The following is a 14,368-nucleotide window of genomic DNA, read 5'->3' as shown; positions in this document are numbered from 1 at the left end:
GCTGGAAGAGAAATGTTTTTCACTATGAACATCGAAAAAAGATTCTCCTCCGACTTAAAATAGGATATAGGAAGTGAATATGTAATGAAAAGTGAAAAGTGAGAAATGAGAAGTAAGAATTGAGAAGTGAAAATAGAGAAGTTAAAAGTGAGAAATTTGAGAAGTGAGAAGTGAAAAGTGATTAGTAAGAAGTGAGAAGCGAAAAGTAGGAAGTGAGAAGTGACAAATTCGTAGCGAGAAGTGTGAAGTGAGAAGTAAGAAATTTAAAATGAGAAAGGAAAAGTAAATTGTGAAATGTGATAAGTGAGAAGTAAGAAGTAAGAGGTGAGATTTGAGAAGCGAGAAGTGAGAAATGAAAAATAAGAACTGAGAAGTAAAAAGTGCGAAGTTAGAAGTAAGAAATTTGAGAAATGAGAACAGTAGTGTGAGAAGTAAAAACTGAGAAGTTAAAGTGAAAAATGAGAAGTGAAAAGTAAGAAGTCAGAAGTGAGAAGTAAGAAGTGACAAGCGGACCTGTGCACCGCCGCCGACGATTTCCTTATGATATCTCGGAAGAGTTTTCCAGGAAATTTCCGGAAAAATCATGTAGGATTTTCTGGGCGAATTCTTCAGAAGTTTCCGTGGGAATTGCCGGAGAGATTCTTGGGAGAATTTGTGGAGGAATTCTTGGAAAAATTCTTAAGCAAAAGCTTTGCGCTGTGGCGATATTGTAACCAATGAGGTACAACCGAAGTGCGATTATTGCTAGTTGAAATTTTTAAATAATCTTCTGGAGAATTAATTTCCAGGATAATTTATTTTCTGAGAGAATCCTTGGAGGAATTCTGGGGTAGGAGTTTCTGGAAGAATTACCAGAGGAATGTGCGGAAGATTTTCTAGATATAGATTTCGCCATTTGATTTCTATAAGAAGTTCTTCAAGAATTTCTGGTAAACTTTCCGGAAGAATTCCCGCGAGGTGGGTGTAGTGGAATTCCATATGAATTTCGGAAGGAACTCATAATTTCTGTTGAGTATGCGAAGTCCGAAGTAAGTGGGCCTCCTTACATGATGAGGGTAGCTGGGTTCGATTCCCGGTGACGGTCTAAGAAAATTTTTTTCCCGGGGAGGAATTTCCGGAGGAATTCCTGGAGAAACTTCCGGAGGAATTCCTGGAGGAACTTCCGGAGGAATTCCTGTAGGGTTTTCCGGAGGAATTCCTGGAGGAACTTCCGGAGGAATTCCTGGAGGAACTTCCGGAGGAATTCTTGGAGGTACTTCCGGAGGAATTCCTGGAGGAACTTCCGGAGGAATTCCTGGAGGAACTTCCGGAGGAATTCCTGGAGGAACTTCCGGAGGAATTCCTGGAGGAACTTCCGGAGGAATTCCTGGAGGAACTTCCGGAGGAATTCCTGGAGGAACTTCCGGAGGAATTCCTGGAGGAACTTCGGAGGAATTCCTGGAGGAACTTCGGAGGAATTCTGGAGGAACTTCCGGAGGAATTCCTGGAGGAACTTCCGGAGGAATTCCTGGAGGAACTTCCGGAGGAATTCCTGGAGGAACTTCCGGAGGAATTCCTGGAGGAACTTCCGGAGGAATTCCTGGAGGAACTTCCGGAGGAATTCCTGGAGGAACTTCCGGAGGAATTCCTGGAGGAACTTCCGGAGGAATTCCTAGAGGAACTTGCGGAGGAATTCCTGGAGGAACTTCCGGAGGAATTCCTGGAGGAACTTCCGGAGGAATTCTTGGAGGTACTTCCGGAGGAATTCCTGGAGGAACTTCCGGAGTTATTCCTGGAGGAACTTTCGGAGTTATTCCTGGAGGAACTTTCGGAGGTATTCCTGGAGGAACTTCCGGAGGAATTCCTGGAGGAGCTTCCGGAAGAATTCCTGGAGGAGCTTCCGGAAGAATTCCTGGAGGAACTTCCGGAGGAACTACCAAAGGAATTCGTGGAGGAACTTCCGAACAAATATGAGGAGGTATTTTAGGAGGAATTCCTGGTGGAGCTTCCGAAAGAATTCCTGGACGAACTCCTGGAGGCATGCTTGGACGAACTTCCGGAAGAATTCCTCGAGGAAGAATACCTGGAGGAACTGCCGGAGAAACTCCTGGAGGAACTGCCGGAGAAACTTCTGGAGGAACTGCCGGAGAAACTCCCGGAGGAACTGCCGGAGAAACACCTGGAGGAACTGCCGGAGGAATTCCTGGGGGAACTTCCGGAGAAATTCCTGGAGGAACTTCCGGAGGAATTCCTGGAGGAACTTCCGGAGGAATTCCTGGAGGAACTTCCGGAGGAATTCCTGGAGGAACTTCCAGAGGAATTCCTGGAGGAACTTCCGGAGGAATTCCTGGAGGAACTCCCGGAGGAATTCCTGGAGGAACTTCCGGAGGAATTCCTGGAGGAACTTCCGGAGGAATTCCTGGAGGAACTTCCGGAGGAATTCCTGGAGGAACTTCCGGAGGAATTCCTGGAGGAACTTCCGGAGGAATTCCTGGAGGAACTTCCGGAGGAATTCCTGGAGGAACTTCCGGAGGAATTCCTGGAGGAACTTCCGGAGGAATTCCTGGAGGAACTTCCGGAGGAATTCCTGGAGGAACTTCCGGAGGAATTCCTGAGGAACTTCCGGAGGAATTCCTGGAGGAACTTCCGGAGGAATTCCTGGAGGAACTTCCGGAGGAATTCCTGGAGGAACTTCCGGAGGAATTCCTGGAGGAACTTCCGGAGGAATTCCTGGAGGAACTTCCGGAGGAATTCCTGGAGGAACTTCGGAGGAATTCCTGGAGGAACTTCCGGAGGAATTCCTGGAGGAACTTCGGAGGAATTCCTGGAGGAACTTCGGAGGAATTCCTGGAGGAACTTCCGGAGGAATTCCTGGAGGAACTTCGGAGGAATTCCTGGAAGGAACTTCCGGGGGAATTCCTGGAGGAACTTCCGGAGGAATTCCTGGAGGAACTTCCGGAGGAATTCCTGGAGGAACTTCCGGAGGAATTCCTGGAGGAACTTCCGGAGGAATTCCTGGAGGAACTTCCGGAGGAATTCCTGGAGGAACTTCCGGAGGAATTCCTGGAGGAACTTCCGGAGGAATTCCTGGAGGAACTTCCTGAGGAATTCCTGGAGGAACTTCCTGAGGAATTCCTGGAGGAACTTCCTGAGGAATTCCTGGAGGAACTTCCGGAGGAATTCCTGGAGGAACTTCCGGAGGAATTCCTGGAGGAACTTCCGGAGGAATTCCTGGAGGAACTTCCGGAGGAATTCCTGGAGGAACTTCCGGAGGAATTCCTGGAGGAACTTCCGGAGGAATTCCTGGAGGAACTTCCTGGAGGAACTTCCGGAGAATTCCTGGAGGAACTTTCGGAGGAATTCCTGGAGGAACTTCCGGAGGAATTCCTGGAGGAACTTCTGGAGGAATTCCTGGTGGAACATTCAGAGGAGTTCCTGGAAGAACTTCCGGAGGAATTCCTGGAGGAACTTCCGGAGGAATTCCTGGAGGAACTTCCGGAGGAATTCCTGGAGGAACTTCCGGAGGAATTCCTGGAGGAACTTCCGGAGGAATTCCTGGAGGAACTTCCGGAGGAATTCCTGGAGGAACTTCCGGAGGAACTTCCGGAGGAATTCTTGGAGGTACTTTCGGAGGAATTCCTGGAGGAACTTCCGGAGTTATTCCTGGAGGAACTTTCGGAGTTATTCCTGGAGGAACTTTCGGAGGTATTTTCCTGGAGGAGCTTCCGGAAGAATTCCTGGAAGAACTTCCGGAGGAACTACCAAAGGAATTCGTGGAGGAACTTCCGAACAAATATGAGGAGGTATTTTAGGAGGAATTCCTGGTGGAGCTTCCGAAAGAATTCCTGGGCGAACTCCTGGAGGCATGCTTGGACGAACTTCCGGAAGAATTCCTCGAGGAAGAATACCTGGAGGAACTGCCGGAGAAACTCCTGGAGGAACTGCCGGAGGAATTCCTGGAGGTACTTCCGGAGAAATTCCTGGAGGAACTTCCGGAGGAATTCCTGGAGGAACTTCCGGAGGAATTCCTGGAGGAACTTCCGGAGGAATTCCTGGAGGAATTTTGGAGGAATTCCTGAAAGAATTTCGGAGGTATTCATGGAGGAACATCCGGAGAAATTCCTGGAGGAACTTCCGGAGGAATTCCTGGAGGAACTTTCGGAGGAATTCCTGGAGGAACTTCCGGAGGAATTCCTGGAGGAACTTCCGGAGGAATTCCTGGAGGAACTTCCGGAGGAATTCCTGGAGGAACTTCCGGAGGAATTCCTGGAGGAACTTCCGGAGGAATTCCTGGAGGAACTTCCGGAGGAATTCCTGGAGGAACTTCCGGAGGAATTCCTGGAGGAACTTCCGGAGGAATTCCTGGAGGAACTTCCGGAGGAATTCCTGGAGGAACTTCCAGAGGAATTCCTGGAGGAACTTCCGGAGGAATTCCTGGAGGAACTTCCGTAGGAATTCCTGGAGGAACTTCTGGAGGAATTCCTGGAGGAATTCCTGGAGGAAATTCCGGAGGATTTCCTGGAGGAACTTCCAGAGAAATTCCTGGAGGAACTTCCGGAGAAATTCCTGGAGGGACTTCCGGAGGAATTCACGTAGGAACTTCCGGAGGAATTCATGGGGGAACTTCCGGAGGAATTCATGAGGGAACTTCCGGAGGAATTCATGGGGGAACTTCCGGAAGAATTCCTGGACGAACTTCTGGAGGAATGCTTGGACGAACTTCCGGAGGAATTCTTTGAGGAAGTTTCGGAGCAGCTTTCAGAGGACTTCCTGGTGGATTTTACGGAGGAATTTATGAAAAAATGGTAAATTTCTATTGCTTTACGCCGACCCACGCCGCCGCGCCGCCGCTGCCGATTACCGACGGCGTGACGCCGCCACGCCATCACTGCAGGCTGATAACTTCTTAATCGGCGCGCAGGTCTAGTGAGAAGTAAGAAGTGAAAAGTGACAAAATCGAATTGAGAATTGTGAAGTGAGATGTGAGAAATGAAAGGTGAGAAAAGAAAAGCAAAAACTGAAAAGTGAATTGTGAAAAGTGAGAAGTGACAAGAAAGAAGTGTGAAGTGAGAAATAAACCTGACCTCTCATAGAAGTAAGATGTGAAAAGTTTGAGAAATGAGAAGTGAAAAGTGAGAAGTGAAAGGTAAACAATGAGTATTGAGAAGTGAGAATTAAGAAGCGAGAAGTAAAAGGTGAGAAATGCGAAGTGAAAGGAGAAGTGAGGAGTAGGAAATGCGAAGTGAATGGTGAGAAGTGAAAAGTATAAAGTGAGTAGTGAGAAATGAAAAGTGAAAAGTAAGAAAAAAGAAGTAAGAGCTTAGCAGTAAGAGGACAAGTAGTGAGAAGTGAAAAGTTAGGTGAAAATTAATTTTTGTATCCTCATCTTTATTCCTTCTCCTTCCTTCCTGCTGTCCTTGAGAAGTTAGAAGTGAAAAATTTGTGAAGTGAGACTGCGAAGTGAAAGGTAAAAAGTGAGAAAAAGAAAATGAGAAGTGCTAACTTCGAACATTTTATTTCTCACTTCTCAATTCTCAATTTTCACTATCAATTTCGAACATCTCACTCCTCACTTCACTTAATAAGGAAATCAATTTCAACTATTCGGCTAAACGGCATTCGGCCAAATGGCATTCTGTCAAATGATCCTAAACCATATTTCAACATTTTATGAAAAGTGTTTGCTATTTTGTAAGAAAAATATAAATGTGTTCTCTGTCTCGATACCCCCCTAACTCGATGGTCCCTTCAATATCGAGTGAGGGAGAGTGCATGAACATTACATTACTGCTCCTGCAGTTCATCTCATGGCTCCGATATTCATTCCGTCAAAAACGAAGCAAAAAAAAACAAATTGGTGGAGAGCTTCGGAGTCGTTTCATATATAAATCTAGAAAAACCATCAAAAGAAGTTTCATGTTTGCTAATGTATTTTTTCTGTTGGGTGGCATGTTTCAAATTTAGATTCAACATTTATCTTTTATCGATTTTAAATTTGTGCTAATTATACTTCATGTGCAGTTCTTCAAATTTCTCACTTGAATATTGAACACACTATTACATCGCCATTTGAAATTTTATACAAAGTAACACAAGATATTAAATAATGTTAATGACTCCTACAAAGTTTGAAACTGGCGTTTGAAATTATAAAATCAAGACAATTATAAGACTTTAAGACTTTGTGAAATTGTTAACAGCAGTGAGAAGCCAACATCTAAATATTCTCATTTTCCATTTATCGATTTTCAACGAATACAGCAATCCCCAGCTGAACGCCTTTAATACTTTATTTTCCATTATGTTTCGGACATAATAGTAAATATCCTTCAAAGTTAATCATGTTGCATCCTTAATTACCAACCATCTACCCGTTTTCTCATTTCATGAAGGATCCTGCAAACAATAAACTAATTAAAACGAATTATCTCCGGATTCGACGCACTCGTGCTGATTGTAATCCTCTCGAATACCCCCACTTAATAAATTTCCCTTTATTCGCCTTCAAGTTCTGCTCCATCCTTGCTCCTTATCGATCCGATCCGCACCGCAAGGCAATAACGCACGGAAGAAGGGAAAAGATCCAGAGAAGAAAAAAAAACCCAAAGCAATCAATTACCTTCAATTAAATTTTAATCAACCTTTTATATGGTCTGTTTTACCGCTTCGTCCCGTTTCGCACGCTCCCACGGCGGCGGAGGACGAGTTGGTCCACAATTTTCTCTCACTCGAGTCCGGATTAAGTCTACGTTTAGGTACCTCAGTTTCATTTAGTGGCGGTCGGTGGCACAACTCCAACGATGGAGATGGTTGACAAAATCGGCACTAAACGGGTGTTCGGAAATGATTTATTGAAAGGACGAGAACAAATGATTTCCCAGCAGTGATGACTTTATTGACCCATTTAAAACTTCAAAAGCAAGACATGATGGCAATGTGGATGACGATTTGGCGTTCAGAGAAATGTAGTAGAAATAATTTGTTTAAAAGTTTTAATACTTAAGCTTGTATTTTTTCTAAAATGTCAGTATGAACAATTCAGACGTTTCAGATGTTTTAATAATTAAATGAAAAATTTTAAATGGGTTGAACTGTACATAAAACGAAATATAAACTTTTAAGAATAGAATAATAAAGACCATCTGATACCCAACATTTGAACATGGCTCTGAAACTGAATCTAAATGAAAATGAAATGACCGGACTATGTGCATTTCCATTTGCATACTTACACGACGACGAGAATGATGCTGCTGATCAGCATGATGATGGAGAGGACTTCGTCGAAGTCGTGAAGACAGAAAAGAATGTGGCATCACATTGGCATTCATGCAGCTCTCGTCCTACCGAGAAGCAAGTGAACGACCGTGCTATGGCCAGAGGGAAAACATCGGTAGAACACATTGTTAGCAACGATTATTGATGAATGCCAAACCGGACTGCCGGTAGATTAGAAGAGCAGTCATCATCGATGGAAAATGCTTCGCCGCCAGACGAGGCCCGAGCGAGAAAATGAGTTTCGTAATTTCTCAATCGAGCCATCCCACTGTTGTTTTACGGGATTGTTTGTTTGTTTGTTTGCTATGTCAGGCCAAGGCAATCGATCGGTCGGCACCCGGTAGACGGATCTCAATGCAACGCACTGACTGCAACGTCGCAAATGAAATCACCACCACGAGAGTTTTGTTTTGCTGTACTTGCTTGGGAAAATATACAACTGCAGGGCATGGTACACGAGAACGAATAGATGCAGTTGTTGTTTCTAAGTGGATTCGAAGAGTTCATCTGGAAATCAATGTGCATCACAATTAGAATTCAATAATAGACATTTGATCGAGTAACGTTCGGTCGAAAATAAAAGTTTGAAAAAGCTGTGTGTAGAGATATTTGTTTACATGATTGCTTTTAAATCAGTACAATAATCAACAATCAACGATCACGGAATGAAACGTAAGCCTTTTATGCAACTAAGATGTTGCTCTTCGTACAGATAGCCTGAAATAGCCAACCGTTATCAAGGAAAGTATTGAATAATATTTATGTTCTATTAATAATAAATTAATCATCGCTGTACTGATTTTTTTCATCTCTGTTTAGCAAAGGTCTAAAACATTTCAATAATGATTATGATTTCGGTTTTGAATATTATTATATGTTTTAATTTGAAGCGCCTTAACTACCAACATGTGAGAAAAACGAATGACTTGGGCTTTTGTAAATATAAAATACCACCCGAATGTGATCAATACTGAATGGAAATATTCCACTTCGAGTTATCCGAACCCACAAATTAGACGATCTAATTTGAAACCCACACAATACGTAAGACTCTCCGCAAACCCCCCAGCATTCCGGCGTCACAGAATCCACAACCCAATTGACATTCCTTTCCGCGGTGGCTGCGTCAGCGGAACGAGGACCCGATCAATCGCTATTTGTTGTTCTCTTCAAACGTCAATAACAGACAACGGCATCGCACAGTCAACGCAACCTTGTAAACCTTTCGCTCGGCAACATGGTCCCTGAATGTGGCGAGTATACACGCACATATGGCGGCCCAGCTTCGCATTCAGCTTTTATAGGCATCGTGAGCGTTTGATATTTTTTTTCTATTCCGAATTCGAATAAAATTGGAAACGAATCGGAATTCTATGGGACTATTTTTTTCTCTTCATATAGGGAAGGCGCACCAGTTATGACAATGCTAATCAACTCGATCGATTATTTATTGCCCAAATAGGGTTTCGTTCTTTCGAAATGCGTAAAAAAAGTCATTATCACCACGAGGTGAATAAATTTGAGTTTGTCTACGCAGTTTTCGCCAGAACGTTTTCTTCTTTGGCACAAACATATTCATATCTTTCGGCATAACATTATTCATAAATACATTTATAATTAAGAATATCTAAATTGTACATGAGAAAAACTCGTTCATTACTTTGCCATATTGAAAACTGCCTCTGATGCCAAAATTTACAACCCGGCCACCTTTACAACGTTCGGAAAAAACACCCAGCCGGAATAACAAACATGGTTGCCATAACCTGCGTACAGAGGGAGTGACTAACTGCCACTACCCAAGAAGATTAAGAAGAAGACGAAAGGAAATTGAGCCCAGATTTTAATTATTTTCCCGAAGAAATACAAATGAATTTCCCAAGGAAATTCGAATGAATTTTCCAAGGAAATTCGAATGAATTTTCCAAGGAAATTCGAATGATATTCCCGAGGAAATTCGAATGAATTTCCCGAGGAAATTCGAATGAATGAATTTCCCGAGGAAATTCGAATGAATTTCCCGAAGAAATTCGAATGAATTTCCCGAGGAAATTCGAATGAATTTCCCGAAAAAATTTGAATGAATTTCTCGAGAAAATTCGAATGAATTTCAAGGAAATTCGAATGAATTTCACAAGGAAATTCGAATGAGTTTCCAAGGAAATTCGAATGAATTTCCCAAGGAAATTCGAAATGAATTTCCTTCCCAAGAAATTCGAATGAATTTCCCAAGGAAATTCGAATGAATTTCCCAAGGAAATTTGAATGAATTTCCCAAGGAAATTCGAATGAATTTCCTAAAGAAAATTCAAATGAATTTCCTAAAGAAAATTCAAATGAATTTCCCAAGGAAGTTCGAATGAATTTCCCAAGGAAATTCAAATGAATTTCCCAAGGAGATTCGAATGAATTTCCTTCCCAAGGAAATTCAAATGAATTTCCCAAGGAAATTCAAATTATTTTCTCAAGGAAATTCGAATGAATTTCCCAAGGAAATTCAAATGAATTTCCCAAGGAAATTCAAATGAATTTCCCATGGAATTTCGAATGAATTTCCCATGGAGATTCGAATGAATTTCCCAAGGAAATTCGAATGAATTTCCCAAGGAAATTCAAATGAATGAATTTCCCAAGGAAATTCGAATGAATTTCCCAATGAAATTCGAATGAATTTCCTAGTGAAATTCGAATGAATTTCCCAATGAAATTCGAATGTATTCCTCAAAGAAATTCGAAAGAATTTCCTAAAAGAATTCGAATGAATTTCCTCAAGAAATTCGAATGAATTTTTCAAAGAAATTCAAAGGAAATTCCCGAAAATCGAATGAATTTCCCAAAGAAATTGAATGAATTTCCTGAGGAAATTGGAATGAATTTCTCAAGGAAATTCGAATGAATTTGAATTTCCCAATGAAATCCGAATGAATTTTCAAGACAATTCGAATGAATTTCCCAAGAAAATTCGAATAAATTTCCCAAGGAAATTCGAATGAATTTCCCAAGGAAATTCGAATGAATTTCCCAAGGATATTCGAATGAATTTCCCAAGGAAATTCGAATGAATTTCCCAAGGATATTGAAATGAATTTCCCAAGGAAATTCGAATGATTTTCCCGAGGAAATTCGAATGAATTTCCCGAGGAAATTCGAATGAATTTCCCGAGGAAATTCGAATGAATTTCCCGAAGAAATTCGAATGAATTTCCCGAGGAAATTCGAATGAATTTCCCAAGGAAATTCGAATGAATTTCCCAAGGAAATTCGAATGAATTTCCCAAGGAAATTCGAATGAATTTCCCAAGGAAATTGAATGAATTTCCCAAGGATATTCGAATGAATTTCTCAATGAAATTCGAATGAATTTCCCAAGGAAATACGATTGAATTTCCAAGGAAATTCGAATGAATTTCCAAGGAAATTCGAATGAATTTCCCAAGGAAATTCGGAATGAATTTCCCAAGGAAATTGAATGAATTTCCCAAGGAAATTCGAATGAATTTCCCAAGGAAATTGAATGAATTTCCCAAGGAAATTCGAATGAATTTCCAAGGAAATTGAATGAATTTCCCAAGAAATTCGAATGAATTTCCCATGAAATTGAATGAATTTCAAGGAAATTAAATGAATTTCCCATGGAATTTCGGAATGAATTTCCCATGGAGATTCGAATGAATTTCCCAAGGAAATTGAATGAATTTCCAAGGAAATTCAAATGAATGAATTTCCCAAGGAAATTCGAATGAATTTCCCAATGAAATTCGAATGAATTTTAAAGAAATTGAATGAATTTCCAAAAGAAATTCGAATGAATTTCCCAAGGAAATTGGAATGAATTTCCCAAGGAAATTGAATGAATTTCCCAAGGAAATTGAATGAATTTCCCAAGAAATTCGAATGAATTTCCCAAGAAATTGATTGAATTTCCCAAGGAAATTCGAATGAATTTGAATTTCCCAAGGAAATTCGAATGAATTTCCCAAGGAAATTCGAATGAATTTCCCAAGGAAATTCGAATGAATTTCCCAAGAAAATTCGAATAAATTTCCCAAGGAAATTCGAATGAATTTCCCAAGGATATTCGAATGAATTTCCCAAGGAAATTCGAATGAATTTCCCAAGGATATTCGAATGAATTTCCCAAGGAAATTCGAATGAATTTCCCAAGGAAATTCGAATGAATTTCCCAAGGAAATTCGAATGAATTTCCCAAGGAAATTCGAATGAATTTCCCAAGGAAACTCGAATGAATTTCCCAAGGAAATTCGAATGAATTTCCCAAGGAAATTGACTCAACGAATTTCGACTCTCATGAAATTCGAATGAATTTCCCAAGGAAATTGAATGAATTTCCAAGGAAATTCGAATGAATTTCCCAAGAAATTCGAAATGAATTTCCAAGGAAATTCGAACGAATTTCCCAAGGAAATTGGAATGAATTTCCCAAGGAAATTCGAATGAATTTCCAAGGAAATTCGAAATGAATTTCCCAAGGAAATCGAATGAATTTCCCAAGGAAATTCGAAATGAATTTCCCAAGGAAATTGAATGAATTTCCCAAGGAAATTCGAATGAATTTCCAAGGAAATTGAATGAATTTCCCATGAAATTGAATGAATTTCCCAATGAAATTCGAATGAATTTCCCAAGGAAATTGAAATGAATTTCCCAAGGAAATTCGAATGAATTTCCCAAGGAAATTCGAATGAATTTCCCAAGGAAATTCGAAATGAATTTCCCAAGGAAATTGAATGAATTTCCCAAGGAAATTCGAATGAATTTCCAAGAAATTCGAATGAATTTCCCATGAAATTGAATGAATTTCAAGGAAATTCGAATGAATTTCCCAAGGAAATTCGAATGAATTTCCAAGGAAATTCGAATGAATTCTCAAGGAAATTCGAATGAATTTCCCAAGGAAATTCAGATGAATTTTCCAAGGAAATTCGAATGAATTTCCCAAGGAATGAATTTCCCAAGGAAATTCGAATGAATTTCCCAAGGAAATTCGAATGAATTTCCCAAGAAAATTCGAATAAATTTTTCAAGGAAATTCAAATGAATTTCCCTAGGAAATTCGAATGAATTTCCCAACGAAATTCGAATGAATTTCCCAACGAAATTCGAATGAATTTCCCAACGAATTCGAATGAATTTCCCAAGGGGTTGTAGGACAAAAGGTCAAAAGTCAAATATTTTCTTTCTTTTTCCTTCTTCGTTCTTCCTTCTTCTTTCTTACTTCACACGCTTCTTTCCTTCCATTCATCTTTTATCTTTCTTCTTTCTCACCTCTTTCTTCTTTCCATATTTCATCTTCCTTATTTCTTACTTCTTTCTCCTCTTCGTTCTTCCTCCCTTCTTTCTTTTTGGCTTCTTTATTTCTTCCGTCTTTCTTTCTTCTTTCTTCCTTCTTTTCCCCTTTTTTATTCATTCTTTCTCGCTTCTTTTTTCCTTCTTTCTTATTTATTTCTTCTTTCTTTTTCCTTTTTTTTTCTTCTTTCCTCCTTTTTACTTCCTTATTTCTCCTTTCTTTGTTTTTTAATTCCCCCATCTTTCTTTCGTCCTTCCCTGTTATTTGCTTCTTCTGTCTACCTTATTTTTTTGTTTCCTTGTGTCTTCCTTCCTTCTTCTACTTTCCTTCTAACTTCTTTCTTCATTCTAACTTCTTTCTTCCTTCTTTTTTCTTGTTCCTTTCTTCCGCCTTTCTTATTTTTATTCTTTTTCTCTATCTACCTTCCTTCTTACTTATATCTTTCATCTGTCTTGATTCATCCTTTCTTCCTCCGTTTTTCCTTCCTATTTCTTTTTTCCTCTTTTTCTTTCTTCTTTCTTCTTTATTCTCTCTTTCTTCATTCTTTCTCTCTTCTTTCTTTCTTTCTTCCTGTTTCCTTTCTTTCGCTTGTTTTTTTATTTCATCCTTCTTTTTCACTTCTTCATTCATTTTTTGATTTTGCTTCTCTCTTCCTTGTTTCTTCATTCATCCTTCTTCATCCCTTCTTTTTTCCTTATTCTTTTCTTCCTTCTTTCTTCTTCCTTTTTTCCTTCTTTCTTTCTTCTTTTTTTTCTTTTTCTTCCTTCTTTCTTACTTATTTCTTTTATCTTCAATCTTTTTTTATATTTTTTCATTCCTTGTTACTTGCTTTTTTTCTTTTGCATCCTTGTGTCTTCTCTCCTTCTTCATTCTTCCTTCGTCCTTCTTTTTCCTTCTTCCATCTTCCTTCTTCTTTCTTTCTTTTTTGTTCTTCTTTCTTCCTCTGTTCTTCTTCATTCTTCTTTTTACTTTCTTACCGTATATCTTTCCTCCATCTTTCTTTTCTTTCCTCCCTCTTTCTATCTTTTTTTCTCCTATCCTTTCACTTCTCATTTTTATTACTCCTTATATCACATTTCTCACTTGTCCCTTTCTACTTCTCATTTCTTCCTTTTTACTTTTCACTTCTCACTACCCACTTCTCACTTATCATTTTTCACTACTCACTATTCACTATTCACATTTTACTTCTCACTACCCACATCTCACTTCTCATTTCTCAGTTATCCACTCTCACTTCTCATTTACCTATGCTCATTACGCTCATTTCCCAAGGAAATTCCAATGAATGTCCCAAGGCAATTCGAATGAATTTCCCAAGGAAATTCGAATGAATTTCCCACAGAAATTCGAATGAATTTCCCACAGAAATTCGAATGAATTTGCCAAGGAAATTCGAATGAATTTCCCAAGGAAATTCGAATGAATTTCCCAAGAAATTTCAAATGAATCACCGAAGGAAATTCGAATAAGTTTCCCAAGAAATTTCGAATGAATTTCCCAAGGAAATTCGAATGAATTTCCCAAGGAAATTCGAATGAATTTCCCAAGGAGATTCGAATGAATTTCCCAAGGAAATTCGAATGAATTTCCCAAGGAAATTCGAATGAATTTCCCAAAGAAATTCGAAAGAATTTCCCAAGGAAAGTCGAATGAATTTCCCAAGGAAATTTGAATGAATTTCCCAAGGAAATTCGAATGAATTCTCAAGGAGATTCGAATGAATTTCAAGGAAATTCGAATGAATTTCCAAGGAAATTCGAATGAATTTCCCAGGAAATTGGAATGAATTTCCCAAGAAAT

The 14,368-nt window shown here is 39.7% G+C and overlaps 1 pseudogene; it reads left to right on the top strand.

The window, feature by feature from the left end:
• Window positions 1-687: 687 nt before the first annotated feature.
• LOC134204163 (U4 spliceosomal RNA) lies at window positions 688-850 on the top strand (annotated as a pseudogene).
• The last annotated feature ends 13,518 nt before the right edge of the window (window positions 851-14,368 follow it).

The sequence above is a fragment of the Armigeres subalbatus genome, unplaced genomic scaffold (assembly GCF_024139115.2).
Source record: "Armigeres subalbatus isolate Guangzhou_Male unplaced genomic scaffold, GZ_Asu_2 Contig430, whole genome shotgun sequence".
NCBI lineage: Eukaryota > Metazoa > Arthropoda > Insecta > Diptera > Culicidae > Armigeres > Armigeres subalbatus.
This window is presented reverse-complemented; position numbering and strand designations above follow the sequence as displayed.